General features: G+C 48.2%; 1 pseudogene; it reads right to left on the bottom strand.

Annotated features, from left to right (window-relative positions):
* Positions 1–3,495: 3,495 nt before the first annotated feature.
* LOC116583874 lies at positions 3,496–3,624 on the bottom strand (annotated as a pseudogene).
* Positions 3,625–15,716: the final 12,092 nt, after the last annotated feature.

The raw sequence follows: 15,716 nt of genomic DNA, 5'->3' as shown, positions 1-15,716 counted from the left end.
AGCAGGCTTCCCACAGAGCAGGGAGCCCGATGTGGAACTTGATTCCGGGACCCCAGCATCGTGACCTGAGCCAAAGCCAGTCGCTTAACCGACTGGGCCACCCAGGCATTCCGTTTATGTGTCTTAATAAACAATGGAAGTATCGTATGCATTCAAGCTATGTCAAATGCTCTTGGAAGCTGGAGACATGATCAGGAACAGCAGGGCTGGATGCGTGGGGTCCCATGCATGCAATGTTTGGAGAGAAATTCAAGATGCCAGAGTAGCAACACATCTTCAAACATGCTTGCAGCTTAGGTCTGAGTCTAGAACATACTGGAGTTGCCCTGAAACTCTTTGATCTATTCCTAGGTTTCTGCACCTAGGTTTATGAAACCCATTTGTGTCATTCTCTGGAGGACCCAGTTATGTTCACTTTTTGGAAGTGGGTGATGATTTCACTGGTGAATACGTAGGTCAAAATTAATGAAACCAAGTGTCGTTTCTTGCATGCCAATTACATCTTAATAAAGCTGTTGATTAAAATAGTATTTTCTATGAGAAACACAAGATTTTGGGGAACAGGAAATTATTTTCTCACTGGCATTATTTAGAAATTCTGTGGCATGGTGATAATTTTTATAAAAAGACTGACATTTACTCAATTTTATTCTTGCTTTAAAATTCTCTACAGACAGTGCTCCCCTTTATGGCCTGCCTGGGGAGTTGGACCTCTCCCACTCCTCATGCTCAGAAGGCCAATGCTCTACCCCAAGCTTCTTACCAAGAAAGCAGTCTACTCAGTGTTGGGTTTGTGGTGCCAGTCGTTCCTATACAAAGGAAAATTTTATTCTGTAGGAAAGTTTTCTATACAAAGGAAAGGATACTCAATGGAGAAGACTGCGTGCTTTCCCCCTAAGGTCAGGAACGAGATAAGGATGTTCACTTTCATCATTTTTATTCAATATAGTACTAGAAGGCCTTGCCACAGCAATTAGATAACAAAAAGAAATAAAACGCATCCAAAAATGGTAAAGAAGTAAAGCTGTCACTATTTGCAGATGACATATTATAGATAGAAAACTCTCAAGATTTCGCCAAAAAACTACTAGGACTGGTAAATGAAATGAATAAAGTCACAGGATATAAAATCAATGTGCAGAAATATGTTGCCTTACTATGCATTAATAATGAAGCAGCAGAAAGAGAAATTAAGAAAAAAATCTCATTTACAATTGCATCAAAATTAATCAGATACCCAGGAATAAACGTAACCAAAGCGATGAAAGACTTGTTCTCTGAAAACTATAAAACACCGATGAAAGAGGGGTATCTGGCATGCTCAGTCAGTAAGGTGTGCGACTCTTGATCTTGAGGTTGTAAGTTCAAGCCCCACATTGGGTGTAGAGATTCGATTAGAAGAACAAATACTGTTAAAATGTCTGTACTACCCAAAACAATCTACATATTTAATGCAATCTCTATCAAAGTACCAACAGTATTTTCTACAAAATTAGATCCAAAAAGTCCTAAAATTTGTATGAAACCAAAAAAGACCCTGAATAGCCAAACCAATTTTGAAAAAGAAAAGCAAAGCTGGAGGTACCACAATCCCAGACTTCAAGTTATATTACAAAGCTGCAGTCATCAAAACAGTATGGTATTTGTGCAAAAATACAGACACATAGATCAATAGAACAGAATAGAAAATCCAGAAGTAAATCCACAATTATATGATCAATTAACCTTCCACAAAGCAGGAAGACTATCCAACAGGAAAGAGACGGTGTCTTCTTCAACAAATTGTATTGCGAGACCTGGCCGGCTACATGCAAAGGCCTAACACCGGGCTACCTGCTTTCACCAGACACAAAAAGAAATTCAAAATGGATTAAAGGCCTAAATGTGAAATCTGAAACCATAAAAATCCAGGAAGAGAGCACAGGCAGTAACTACTTTGACATTGCCCATACAAAATTCCCTCTAGATCTGTCTCCTGAGGCAAGGGAAACAAAAGCAAAAATAAACTATTGGGGGGTTCCTGAGAGGCTCAGTCAGCTGAGTGGTTTCAGCTCCAGTCGTGATCTCAGGGTCATGGGATCCATCCAGCCCAACATCGGGCTCCCTGCTAGGCAGTAAGACCGCTTGGGATTCTCTCCTCCCTTTGTTCCTCCCTCTGTTCTTGTTCTTACTCTCACTCTCGCTCTCTCTCATAAATAAAATCTTTAAAACAAAAATAAAGAAGTGACTGGGACTACATCAAAATAAAAAGCTTCTGCACATTGAAGGAAATGACAAAATTAAAAGGCAACCTACCAACTGGGAGAAGATATTTGCAAATGACATATACAATAAAGGGTTAGTATCCAAAAACATATAAATAACTGATACAACTCAACACCTAAAAGCAAATAACCCAATTAAAAATGGGCAGAGGACATGAGTGGACATTTCTCTGAAGACATCCCGATGGCCAACAGACCCATGAAAAGATGCTCGACATCACTTATCCTCAGAATGCAAATCAAAACTGCAATGAGATACCACCTCACACCTGTCAGAATGGCTAAAATCAGCAGCGCAAGAATCAAGTGTTGGTGAGGAAGTAGAGAAAAAAGATCCCTCTTGCTTCCTTGGTGGGAATGCAAATGCGTACATCCACTGTGGGAAACAGTATGGAGATTCCTCAAAAAGTTCAAAATAGAACTACCCTATGATGCAGGAATCACACTACTGAGTATTTACCCAAAAACTAAATCAAAGGGATACACGTACCCTATGTTGTATGCAGCACGAGTGTCCATTGATTGACAAATGCATAAAGAAGACATGGTGTAGGGGCACCTGGGTGACTCAGTGGGTTAAAGCCTCTGCCTTTGGCTCAGGTCATGGTCTCAGGGTCCTGGGATCGAGCCCAGCATCGGGCTCTCTGCTCGGCGGGGAGCCTGCTTCCCCCTCTCTGTCTGCCTCTCTGACTACTTGTAATCTCTCTCTCCCTCTGTCAAATAATTAAATATACTTTAAAATAAATATGGTGTTGGGAAAACAACAGCTACATCTCTCTCGCTGCCTACCTCTCTGTCTATTTGTGATCTCTCTCTCTCTCTGTCAAATAAACAAATAGATGTTTTTAAAAAAAGAACAAGACACTGTATATACATATATATACAATGGAATATTATTCAGCCAAAAAAGAATGAAATCTTGCCATCTGCAACAATACACATGGAATTAGTATAAAATAAAATAAATCAGATAAAGACAAATACCCTCTAATCTCACTTGTAAGTGAAATTTAAGAAACAACAACAACAAAAGGAGCCAAGGAAAAGGAGAGAGAAACCAAGAAACAGACTTTGAACTACAGAGAACAAACTGATGGTTACCAGAGAGGAGGTGGGCGGACTGGATTAAACGGCTGGTGGGGATTAAGGAACGCACTTGTTGAGATGAGCGCTGGGTGACATATGGAGGTGCTGAATCCCTAAATTGCATGCCCGAAACTAATATAACACTGTATGTTAACTATCCTGCAATTTAAAATTTAATTAAAGAAAAATGCTATAGTATAGTGAAGATTTTAATTAGCAATAATCGCACCTCGGACAAACCTCATTGGCTACGATACTGCCACTGTGCAAAGCTTAGCATAGTGAAGATTTTAAAAAGGAAGACTCATATGTCATTTTATTCTTGCTTTAAAATTCTCTATAGACAATGCCCCCTTTATTGCCAGCATGGGGGAGTAGAGCACTCCCACTCCTCACCCTTGAGAGGCCACTGGTCCACCCCAAGTTTCTGAGGAAGAAAGGAGTTTAATCAGACCACTAGGTGGGGTCTGTGACATTGGTATCAGTTTCCTATACGAAGGAAAGGAAACACATCAAATACTTTAGGATTATGAGTAACTTCAACTCTACACTTGCCAAAACTTCTTCACCACCATTCACCCAAAATAACAAACCAAGGAGGAAGAGTACTGACAACTGGTACTATTTAGAAATGTTATAGGACAGACGCGATGATAAAAACAGTACCAGCTTTTTCTTGGTTTTATTCTTGTATTAAAATTCTCTGTAGGGGCGCCTGGGTGGCTCAGTGGGTTAAAGCCTCTGCCTCCGGCTCAGGTCATGATCCCAGGGTCCTGGGATCCAGCCCCGCATTGGTCTCTCTGCTCAGCGGAGAGCCTGCTTCCCTTCCTCTCTCTCTCTGCCTGCCTCTCTGCCTGCTTGTGATCTTGGTCTGTCAAATAAATAAATAGAATCTTGAAAAAAAATTCTTCGCAGACTGTTCCCTGCTCCCCAGGCAAACGACGGCCCTGTCTTCAGTCCACTCAGATCACCCCAAGCCTCCTAGCAAGAAAGCAGCATAATCAGTGTTGGGTTTGTGGCCTCCAAACATCTTCAATGAAAGTGGTGTGAGGTTGGTAAGTTTCAGCAGGATGAGTTTTCTTGCTTCCAGCTTAGGGTGAGGAGCATCCGACACCATTATGAGGCGGTCAGGAGACAAATCACCTTTAGTGGATGGGAATGCCATTCCACACGCATCACACCGTCCTCATCCGGGTTATGGTGATCTAAACTCGGACACTCTCCAACCCTCCACCCCATTCACTATCTGCAACTCCTCCTTCCCCACCCCAACACACTCATGCAAACACCAAATTATTTTCCTCCTCGCCAGTGGTATAAGGTGTTAGAGGTAAACTTGTCCAGTTTTCAGTGCTGATCCAGGACTTATCCTCCAGTGTCCCTCTGACGGTGGACCCGTTGATTGGTCCGGCCCCTTTCCCTGCGGGACGTTCCCACCCTTCTAACACACACGCCTCGCCCTCCCCGCCCTCCCCGCCCTCCCCACCCCTCCCCACCGCCACAGAACTCACAGAGATACACGCATCTTTTTATATCTTGTTGCTTTGAATCATCGCATTTTAATCATGTTGCATTTTAAATGCAAAATGCAAAAGTGTTGCATTTTAATCATCTGTGTACCCCACTGGTATAACATTTGCTCTCTACATGATTGGCCATTTCTCCACAGACTTCTCTGGAAATTACAGTTCCAAGTCTTGAGGGCTCTGTATACTCGATGTATTACTTGGATCAGCGGCGTTCTCCTGAGTTTCTTTATTCTGCTTTAGCTGAAGCTGTGGTCTCTTATTTTGATTCACTCTCTTCATTGGTAACAAATATCATTGGTCTTGTTTCTCTCTTGTTCTTTCCTGAACACGAGATCGAGGTTTCAAAGGATCTTCTGGTCGCATGTGCTTGCTTGCAGGGACATTTCTACCTGCTTGGCTGTCTTCTGCACTTGGAAGCGCAACCGGGTGAACACAGAGGGCATGCATTTGGGGGAAGAGGATAGAGACTGGATGGGAAGGGGACTTCCTAAGAAGGGGTGCAGGTTCAGGGGGAGTCGGTGCTGTGCAGGACAGGGCAGGGTTCTTGGGTGGAGGACTGGTAGAGAGGAGGAGGAGCATGGGTAGGGCTATCTGACCTTGGCACTAGCTCTGCACTTGCACTGGCAGAGGTCATCCTCGTCTTTCTTTCTCGAGCTTTTCTCAATGGCTGTTCCACGCTTATGGCCTGCCTGTAGCCCTCAACCATGAAAAACCCTACCTCCATCCCTTCCCCCTCATCTGCCTCTTCCCTTCCTCCCTCCGCATCTTCAGAAAACTTGCGAAAACACTCATTCATTCCCTGGATGGAGCTTTTCACATACTGTTGATTTTATTTTCACCATTCCTGTTTATGTAAGATTTGGTCTCCCCCTGATTTACCATAACTCACTAGGTGGGCTACCGGAGGTACAGCAAGTGTTTCTGAGGCCTCTACGTTTGCTGCACAGTAAATAGCTCTACCCATCTTTACTTGGGATGGTAGATTTCTCTTGGTCCTTCTCTAGGTGATTCTACTTCATTTTCTTTTTTTGAATTATTTTTATTAACATGTAATGTATTATTTGCCCCTGGGGTATAGGTCTGTGAATCATCAGGCTTACACATGATTCATTTTCTTATTCAGGTTATAGTGCAAGATTAATATTGTTGGTGTTTTGCTCTCTTAGGTTTTCTCAAATCCCCTTGAAGGGGATCTTTTTACCTCCATGGTTTCCTTCTACACCTAGACCGGGAGCAGGATGAGCCCCGAATGGCACTGCTTTGGGAAAGAGGATAGAGAATGAATGGGAACAGAGCTTTATAAGAAGGGGTGCGGGGTTACAAGGTTACTTGGGCCTGGTAAGGACATGGTAGGAAACTTTCAGAGAGAATCTTTAGGGAAAAAAGAAGGAGCATGAGTAGGACCATTTGACACTGTAACTTGTCTGATCTTGGGGTGACAGGGCATCTTCTTTTCCATCCTTCTTGAAGCTTGGACTTACCTGTTCTACACGGGTGACTGCCTCCTGTGATGTGGGTCTCAGTCACAGCAAAGTCTCCTATGCGTCTACCACAGGGAGCCTGCGCTTATGTGTGCCATTTGCCTGGACAGTGAGGACCCACACCCTTTGCTTTGTTAGGTCAGCAAGCACTGCCCCGGGGAGGAGAGGCTAAGGGTAAGCCTCAGCCTCCAGAAAGTACCACTCCTGACACATGTCCATGGTGGTCGCAGCCAAGACACTGTGGTGGAAGAAAGGGAGGGTTTCCTCAACACCCTCTAAAGATGTGTCCCAACCTGACCTGCCGCCCTTTCTCATCTCCCCATGTGGTGCACACTGCAGGCAAAAGGTGATTCTTCCAAGCCATTTCCTACGGCCACCCCTAGTCCGCGGTTCATGCTGTCCTCTCCCAAGCCTCACCATCACCCAGTGTTTTGTACAGTTTACCTAGCGGGTGCCTGGGTGGCCCATCTTAAAAAAAGTAAAATAAGGGATGACTTGGTGGCTCATTTGTTAAGCATCTGCCTTCAGCTTGGGTCATGATCCTGGGTCCTAAGATTGAGCCCCGCATCAGGCTCCCTGCTCCCTGGGGAGCCTGCTTCCCCCTCTCCCCCTGCCCTTGCTTGTGTTCCCTCTCTCCCTGTGTCTCTCTCTGTCCAATAAATAAAATAAAATAAAATAAATAAAACACCTCCAAGCCAATGCGGCCTTACTTCAGTTTTGATGGAGATCTGAACTCAACCATTTCCTGCCTACAAATCCTTCTTATGCTCACTGCAGACCATTTACTTCTTAGAGTCTGTGAGAAAACTCATCCATCCTACCTCCTTTCCCTCAAGATCCATGTAGATCTCAGGTTTCTGTCTTCCAGTCTGAGCTCACTGCCCTCGTGCTGCCAAGGCTCCGATGGATAAATGTGCACCCAGCCTTCACCTCACCTTGGGGTGTCCCAGTAGCCAAACCCAGCGGAGTCCCGAGGGTCCAGGAATGATCTAATCCATAGGAAACGGCTTCCCTGGACGAGAGCAGGGTCGGAAGAGTGGGGAGAGGGTCTGGAGGGGCACAGAGCCGGTGTGAGCCGAGCAGCAAGATGCGCAGCATTGCCAGGAGGCGCCCCCATTCTCGCTCAGAGGGCAGAAGAGGGCACACAGGCCCTGAGAATCATTCGTACGACACCGTGACACACGAGGTCGAACTCCTGGTCCCAAGTCGCGCGTGCTTTCTGGGACTCTGGGTAAACAGTACGTACCCCACCCCATCTTCAATCTCTCCTCTACAAAATGAGGAAATTGGAGTCACGGATGTAACTTTTAAAAACAGGCTATCCTCCCGTCATTCTCCCTTTTAGTCCTATTAGAATTCCTTGAAGCTTCAGACCCTATTAGGATTCCGACCAACCCGCTTGCAACCCCAGCGTGTAAAACTCTGTGTGGGGCTCCCGTGGCTCGAACTACACTCCGGCTCTTCCTGATTCAGTCCTTCGTGGAAGGGCGCCGGACCCTGGTGGCACCTAAGAGCCGAGCCCTCGGTTCAATCTGGAGGATGAGTTCAGTGACGGGGGCTTGCGACGGGAGGACGCCACAGAGCCAAGACCATTCACTGAGTCAACCCGAGGAAGCACAGGGTGTGTGTGGACGGCCGCGCTGCGCACCGGGAGGGACAGACTGACACGACAGGGGCCCTGCCATGCCCTTTCTGAAAGTCTGTCTGCCCTCGGCCTTCCCAGTGTAGACTTCCTGGCAGAGTGAAAAGTCACTTCCATCCTACTGGAAAATAAACCTCAACCCTTACTATCAGGCATTCTGAATTTCCAGACATTCTCTACAATGCTCAACATTTTCAGCTTTTATTCCTCTCACATGCCTGAGGCTAAGGAGTGGGATCCTTTATCTATGCCAAATGCGAAAAATGCTTTAATGCCACATGATAAATGGAAATATTAGTTTGCAATAAGGAACACCTTCAATTGCACACATCAAGGAGAGAGAAAAAAAGTACGATGATTTTTTTTTTCTTTTTACCCCATGGCCCGACAACTTGAAAGGACATCCTTTTATTCCATAAAAGCTATGTGGGAGACTTTTCCGGGAAACAACGGTAGATATTCAGGTATTTTGAGGGAGAAAAATAAAAAATGCACTATTAAAAGTTTGTTGTGGGGGTGCCTGGGTGGCTCAGTCATTAAGCATCTGCCTTTGGATCAGGTCATGATCCCAGGGTCCTGGGATGGAGCCCGGCATCGGGCTCCCTGCTCGGCAGGAAACCTGCTTCTCCCTCTCCCACTCCCCCTGCTTGTGTTCCCTCCCTTGCTGGGTCTCTGTCTGTCCAATAAATAAAATCTTTAAAAACAGTTTGCTGTGTGTCAATTTCAAAAAACATTACTCCAACAACAACAGTTTTCTGTGTCTATAGAGGTAGCATACTCTATTTTCTATTTTAATTTTGTCCTCTTATCAGGGACAACGATGACCCTAACACAGTACAACCAGAAATCATTAGAATGCACAATTTGCCCTCCAGTTTTCTTTACCCCCACACCCATCCGGATGAGAAGAGCTTCCTGTTCTACCCATGTGTTAGCTTCAGTTCCTTTCCCCAGGTCTTCTGAACTTGAGTATGTGTGCTGCCCAAGCGAGCACAGGTCTTCCGAACTCTAAATGCACAGACACGGCGGGAAGGTCAGTTCTGAGCCAGAGAAACTGAGGCACACCGTCCGCACTTTCCGTCCAGGTGAACTCCTGCAGTGTCTCTCCCTTGCAGTGATGATGTGTATCCAACCAGACAGTTTTTTTTAAAACTATGAAGATTAAACTGTTTGACATTTAAAAAGTCATTCTATCAATTTCTATAGCCTTCATTAAATTGTGAATTTCAGGAAGTTATAATACCAAGCAGAAATGTCATAAAGCCAGCAGCGCCCAGGCTGGCATAAAAGGTGACCCACGGCTGCCCACAGCACTATGGCGCTGCCCACGTTCAGCCTGAAACAAAGCTCCGCGGACCGACCACGGTTTACTTGCCTCTTCCCAGCGAACGGCTATTTTGAATACGCGCCCTTTGCAGATCCCAACACATCTGTCAGGCATACTTCCCGTGGTTAAAGACCCTTGAGTTCACTACCTCGGGACATCTGAAGAAGCATCAAAACTTTGCTTTAGAACTGCCTTTCCATCATTACACAACACACAACTTTCTCCTGCGATTTGCTGTCCTTGACGGTTTTGTTTTGCAGGTATTTTTCTATGTAGAGGCCATTTGCACTTGATAAAACATACCTTCCTAACACAGCCCCACACAGGGACAGGAAGAAAGGAGGTGGCGGTCTCTCCCCCACGGACATCCAGCACACCAGCCAGCTGCACCGTGCAGCCGCATGAACATACACAGACCTCCACCTCAAACGGAGCCGTTTTGTTCCTCCCACGGACGACACGATCCATCTTTCACGTGGGACTCACACACTCCCGCTGAAGCCCGTTTAGTTCAATCACTACCAAGAGCTAGGTTGGCGAAAGCTGCCAGGATGTCATATAGTGGGACATGGACACCACATGCTCTGCTGGCGGACTCCAGGAGAAGGAGGCAAGTCAAGGCAGAGAGAGTTCCAGATTTCCAAACACTGGGCTTACAATCAGCAAAGTTCTCACCTGGCCCAGCTTGGCTCTGGGATGAATGATAACTAACCATGGGCGACGACAGAGGAAAGTATGATTTTCACTAATACTGACTTGTGTGAACAAAAGCCTGCAGTTAATTTCTAATGTCCTTATGTGCTACGGTGAGTGCTCCAAAGTGTGTAAGCCTGACCATTCACAGACCTGTACCCCCGGGGTACAGAGCGTGGAGGGAGGGAATGCGGCCGATGGGGAGGGAGAGGACCAGCAGACTCCAAGCACAGCACAGAACTCCACCTCATGACCCCGAGGTGGTGACCTGAACACAAAGCAGGAGCCGGACACTCAACGGACGAGCCGCTCAGGCGCCCCGCTGGAAAGGACTTGCATGGGTGCAGGAGATACGCTGCAGGGGGGAAATACGGACACAGTCCAGAAGGGGCAGCTTCGGGGAAGGGCAGGGTCCATTTGACTCTCTCCCACGCCCTCACAGCGCCGCACGTTTTTGCACGTTTCTCACCCCTGTATCTCCTGCACTTGCTCGTCCGTCTCCGTCCCGGGGCCGGGAAGCCATGAGAACAGGGACCACCATGGGTTCATCCCCGATCCCCACCTCCAGCCTAAAGCAGCCTGTGGCAACGGTACCAAGATACTCATCACCCATTGCTACACGGGGCAAGCAGGGAAAGTCCAAGAGATCAAGGGAGATACGAGATAAAGGCTGCACACACACTTAGGAGGGGTAGAGCTGGGAGTCAAACACGCGTTCCACTAACTCCAGACGGGCAGATGGAAAACACTGGCTCATGCTAGACCGTGATGACCAGAGCAGATGGGGGGTGGGGGACAAAGGACTGCCTCTCTGTGTCACAGGAATCTCAAACGTCCCACCACGTCGACGTTCACTGTTTCCTTATTATGGGGCAGGAGACAAGGGCTGTGGAAACTGTGATGGCTGTGGGCAGTGGGGAGGCTTCCCGACACAGCCAAGTCCATCAGTCCCCGTGCTGTCCATCGGACAGGACGATGCTACCCTGGGAAAATGTGGTTGCAACCTGACCACGAACGTGAAATCAGGGCTGGGCTCTGAAGTCCACAGACCTAGGCTCAAATTCCTGCCAGGCCCCTTGCCCACGGTGCCTGGGGACACACGCACTAAGCTCTAGGCCTCTGCTTCCACCGGGGCAAGGTCTGCGACACCCGCGGTGCGCAGCTGGAGGCGGTGCGCACAACCGCTGGGACGCGCTTCGAGGGGCCGGGACCAAGGCGCACGGCCTTCCTGGGCCGCGGTTCAGGTCAGGAAGGACGACCGCGACGGAGATCCCCAGGCAGGAGCGGCCGAGGTGAGCCAGCTCTCCGGGTCTGCAGGGCCGTTCATCAGATGTGCCTCGGGGACGGATCACGTTCGGAGCCGATCTGAGGTTCACAGGTGTGGGGACCTGCCCCCCGGGGACGCGAGGCCTCGAGCGGAAGCCTGGAAGCGGCAAGCGCGTGTCGGAGCCGGGGTGGCTTGTCCACAGCGGGACTCGGTCAGGCAGGCCGCTGTTCGTGGGGGGCGAGCCCACTTGGCCTGACCCGGAGCGGCAGCCAGGGCCATTGTCACTGACGAAGGCCCAGCCGTCCCAGGTGTCCGGTATCGGTCCATTCGCTCCAGGTTTTACAACCTGCATCTGCGTTCGGACAGGCAAAGGGCCTGGAGGGCCACCCAACGCGCAGCGAGGGTCCCCAAGCACCCCACAGATGCACAAGCTGGGGGCGCGGTGCTGCTTCAGGGAGCTGATCACAAGACCCTCCGAGTCTCCGGTGAAACCTGACCTCGGGCTCCTTACCCTGGGCGACCCATGCTCTGGGGCTTTCCCAAAAGGCCAGCGGTGCAGCAGAGACTGGGTTCTTCTTACCACAACGATGGCAACTCTTGTGTCCTTCTGGGGCCTTCCTTTGTGCAGCCACGCTTTCAAGGCATGGAACTCCTCTGGCGCCGCCCATAATGCCTTGGAGGTGGCCCTGCCAGTCTCCCCGTATTACAGATGAGGACGCACGCTCGGAAGGGAGACAGCGATGCCGATCAAAAGGACAGTGACACATCCCCTCACACCTGCCAGCATGGCTGGTCGGAGACAATTCAAGAAACAACAAGCGTTGACAGGGCTGTGGAGGAAAGGGAAGGCCTGTGCAGGGCGGGGGGTGCGCACCGCTACAGCCGCTGTGAAAACAGGAAGGAGGTTCTTCAAAACGTTTCAGAAGGCGGCGGGCAGGTCTACTTTATATTTGGTACCGAGGGCAGAAGTGCATAAACCCTTTATATTTGGGGGGACAAGTTCAAGCAGAACCAGTGCTCCAGCACGTGCACATCTGGTATTTATCCAGAGGAAAGGAAAACACTAGCTCAAATATATGCCCCCGCACCCCCTTATTCGCCGCAGCATCATTTACAGCAGCTGAGACACGGAAACAACCCAAGTGTCCGCCCACAGATGAATGGGTTAATAAAAGAAAATAGGGACGATGACCGGCCATGAAAAACAATGAGCTCCTGCCCTCCGCAACAACACGATGGACCTTGAGGGCATTATGCCAAGTGCAGGAAGTCCGAGCGAGACAGAGACCCTAGGATCTCCCTCAGACGTGGCACCTTCACCACCACCACCAAAACCGAAGGAGCTCACAGACGCACAGAACCAATGGTGGGTGCCTGCGGTGAAGGGGGGCAAAATGGTGAAGGGGCCAAAAGGTGCAAACTTGCAGTTATCAGATGAAGACGCCCCGGAGATGTCCTGCCCAGCCCGGCGACGAGAGCCAATAACACCGAGTTCCCGATCTGAAAGCTGCCAAGGCCATCCATCTTCGCGGGGCTCATCCCGAGAAAACAAAGTGGCAGCTGCGTGCGGCGACAGAGACTCAGCGAGACTCACGGAGGTGACCACGAATCGTGTGTCCTTGTGTGGCACCCGGGAAGCTAATATAACCACACACCAGGGATAGCTCAGTACAACCTGTTACCCTTCCAGAAACCCTTCTGTCCTCTGGCGGCCCGCACTGGGAATGCGGGAAGCGCTGGGGGAACCGCCCGCAGCTGGAGGCGCGGCTCTTGGCGGGAGGGACCCCGGCTCCCCACCCTCCGCCGCCGGGTCTCTAAGCAGCCCGGAGGTGCGGGCCCCTGCGGCCGCCAGGGGGGCTCTGCAATGCGGGGAGCCTTTGCGTCCGCTTGCTCGGGCGATCTGGTCCCAGGCTCTCACCGCTCACGTCTCCCCACGCCCTCCCGGGGCAACACAGACACCACGAGACCCGAAACCCCCACGCGACCCTCGAAGGGGCTCCGCGCTGGAGCTCCGAGCGCTTTCCGGGGCGACTTCGGAGCCCGCCCCCACACCCCGCCCGGCCCGGGCTCCGGGCCCAGGAGCTGGCCGCTGCCTTTCTCGCGAACCTTCGGGGACCTCCTCGCTCCCTGCTTCTGCGCACGCTTCCTCCAGCCTGAACAGCCTCTGCCCCTCCGCGACCCCGTCTTCTCCCTCAAAAGCCCATCAGAGCCTCCTCCGCCAACGGAGACCTTCTCTGACCCCCGGGAAGGGATTCCTCGGTTCCTCCTCCAAAGCCCCAGAACGCTTTCGTTTCATTCTTCTCTCGTGACATTAGGAGGTGGTATCCCGCAGGAGGAAAAGGGGGTCACGGAGGTTTTGCTGAAAATCCTACATCTATTTAGGAGTCTGACTTCGGGCTTGTCCTCTAACCTCTCCGTGCCTTAATTTCCTTATAACAAAAGGGACTGGGGTGACAGGACCGCTTCTAGATCTTGTCCCTTGTTCCTTCCGGGCAGGTTCCATGTGCCCCTGTGCACGCACGTGCTCTCTCCACACACCCCTTTATGCATATGTGTGGTACATGCAGGCGCAGTCCAGGTACCCAATAAATATTTGTGGAATGAACAGAAAGTTAGTATATTCTTAACGAAGGCTTCTCACTTGAGCTGATGAATTCCATTAAACAGTCTGTCCTCTGATCTCAGGAGGGAGCAAAGAAAGAAATGTCAGCAGCTCCCGCTTCCAGTCCCGCATTCGCCGACTTGATCCCTGTCATGGTGGCCATCGTTTTCGCCCTCCTGCACTCTCCTTCCTACGCAACCTTGACTCCAAAGAGATGAAAGCATATAAGTACCTTTGCAATTGCAACTGGCATGGCTATATTAGCAAGAGATAAAATAAAATTTATAGCAGTATTAATTAGTAGAGGTAAAGACTTTAACTTCATAGTTATGAAACCCTTAATCCATCAGGAATATGTAACTGCTGTCTGTCATTTTGTTTGTGCTGAGAATATGGCCACAATGTATAAAAAACTTAATTAGTAAAATGATAGTGAAAAATTTAAAAATTGGCAAACATAGCATATGGGTCTTGGTAATGGATTAGTCAAGCAGATAAAAATATTAGTAAAGATACTGACAATTAGAATTAAACCATTAACAATTTAAACATCATAACTGCTGCATTATTGAGGAATACAAATTCTAATAACAGCACACTGAACACTTATAAAGAGGGACTATATCTTTGGCCACAAGCTAGCCTCAGTAAAAATCAAATGACTTCAATTATGGAATATTTCTGTGATTACAAAGTTATATCAGAAATCAATTTCAAAAATTTAAAATGAAAATTCTCATGTCTTTAGAAAATAAAAAGTACACTTTAAAAATCTTTGGGTAAGGGGTGGCTCAGTGGGTAAAGCCTCTGCCTTCAGCTCAGGTCATGATCTCAGGGTCCTGGGATAGAGCCCGGCGTCAGGCTCTCTGCTCAGTGGGGAGCCTGCTTCCTCCTTTCTCTCTGCCTGCCTCTCTGCCTACTTGTGATCTCTGTCTGTCAAATAAATAAAATAAAATCTTTTTTAAAAAGTGTATGTATACATCTACTTCAATAAGTTTAGAAAAGAAATGGAAAAATAAACCCCAAAAGCATAAATAGAAGACAATATTAAAGATGAAAGTCAAATTAATAAAACAGCAAACAGAGTGCACCTGGCTGGCTCAGTTGGGGGAACTTCATCTCGGGGTTGTAGGTTTGAGCCCCACATTGAAAGTAGAGATTACTTAAAAATAAAATCTTTTGGGGGAGCCTGGACAGTTCAGTCAATTAAGCAACTCCCTTCAGCTCATGTCATAATCTCTGGGTACTAGGTCCCAGATGTGGGGGGGGGTCCCCTGCTCAGCAGGGAGTCTGCTTTTCTCTCTCCCTCTGCCCCTCTCCCTCCGCTTGTGCTCTCTCTCTCTCAAATAAATAAATAAAATCTTTTTAAAAAATAGAAAATAAATACACAAGAAAAGGGCTCCAAAAACACAAAAGTTGGTCCTTTGCCATAAATAATAAAATGGATAGATTTCTGATTTCACTACTGATGTGAAAAGGACTTAAAGCTTGCCATTTCCTTTCTTTTTTTTTTTTTTAAGATTTCATTTTTCAGTAATCTCTGCACCTAACATTGAGCTCAAATCTACAACCCTGCGATCAAGGGTCACATGCTCCACTGACTGAGTCAGCCTGGCGCTCCACCATTTCCATTCTTAGAAAAAGAAAAAAGCTGAACAAATTGAAAATCAACAACTTTGCTTGGGTCCTTCAGAGAACTGAGATATCAGGGCAAACTTCCACCCCCAAATCTGCTAACCTGTAGCAGAAGCCACTGGAACCATAAACTGATGAGAAAAACTGAATGGTAACAGATTTGATGCCTTTTGTTAGTGGTTAATCGGGA

This window comes from Mustela erminea, chromosome X, assembly GCF_009829155.1.
Source record: "Mustela erminea isolate mMusErm1 chromosome X, mMusErm1.Pri, whole genome shotgun sequence".
Taxonomy (NCBI): domain Eukaryota; kingdom Metazoa; phylum Chordata; class Mammalia; order Carnivora; family Mustelidae; genus Mustela; species Mustela erminea.
This window is presented reverse-complemented; position numbering and strand designations above follow the sequence as displayed.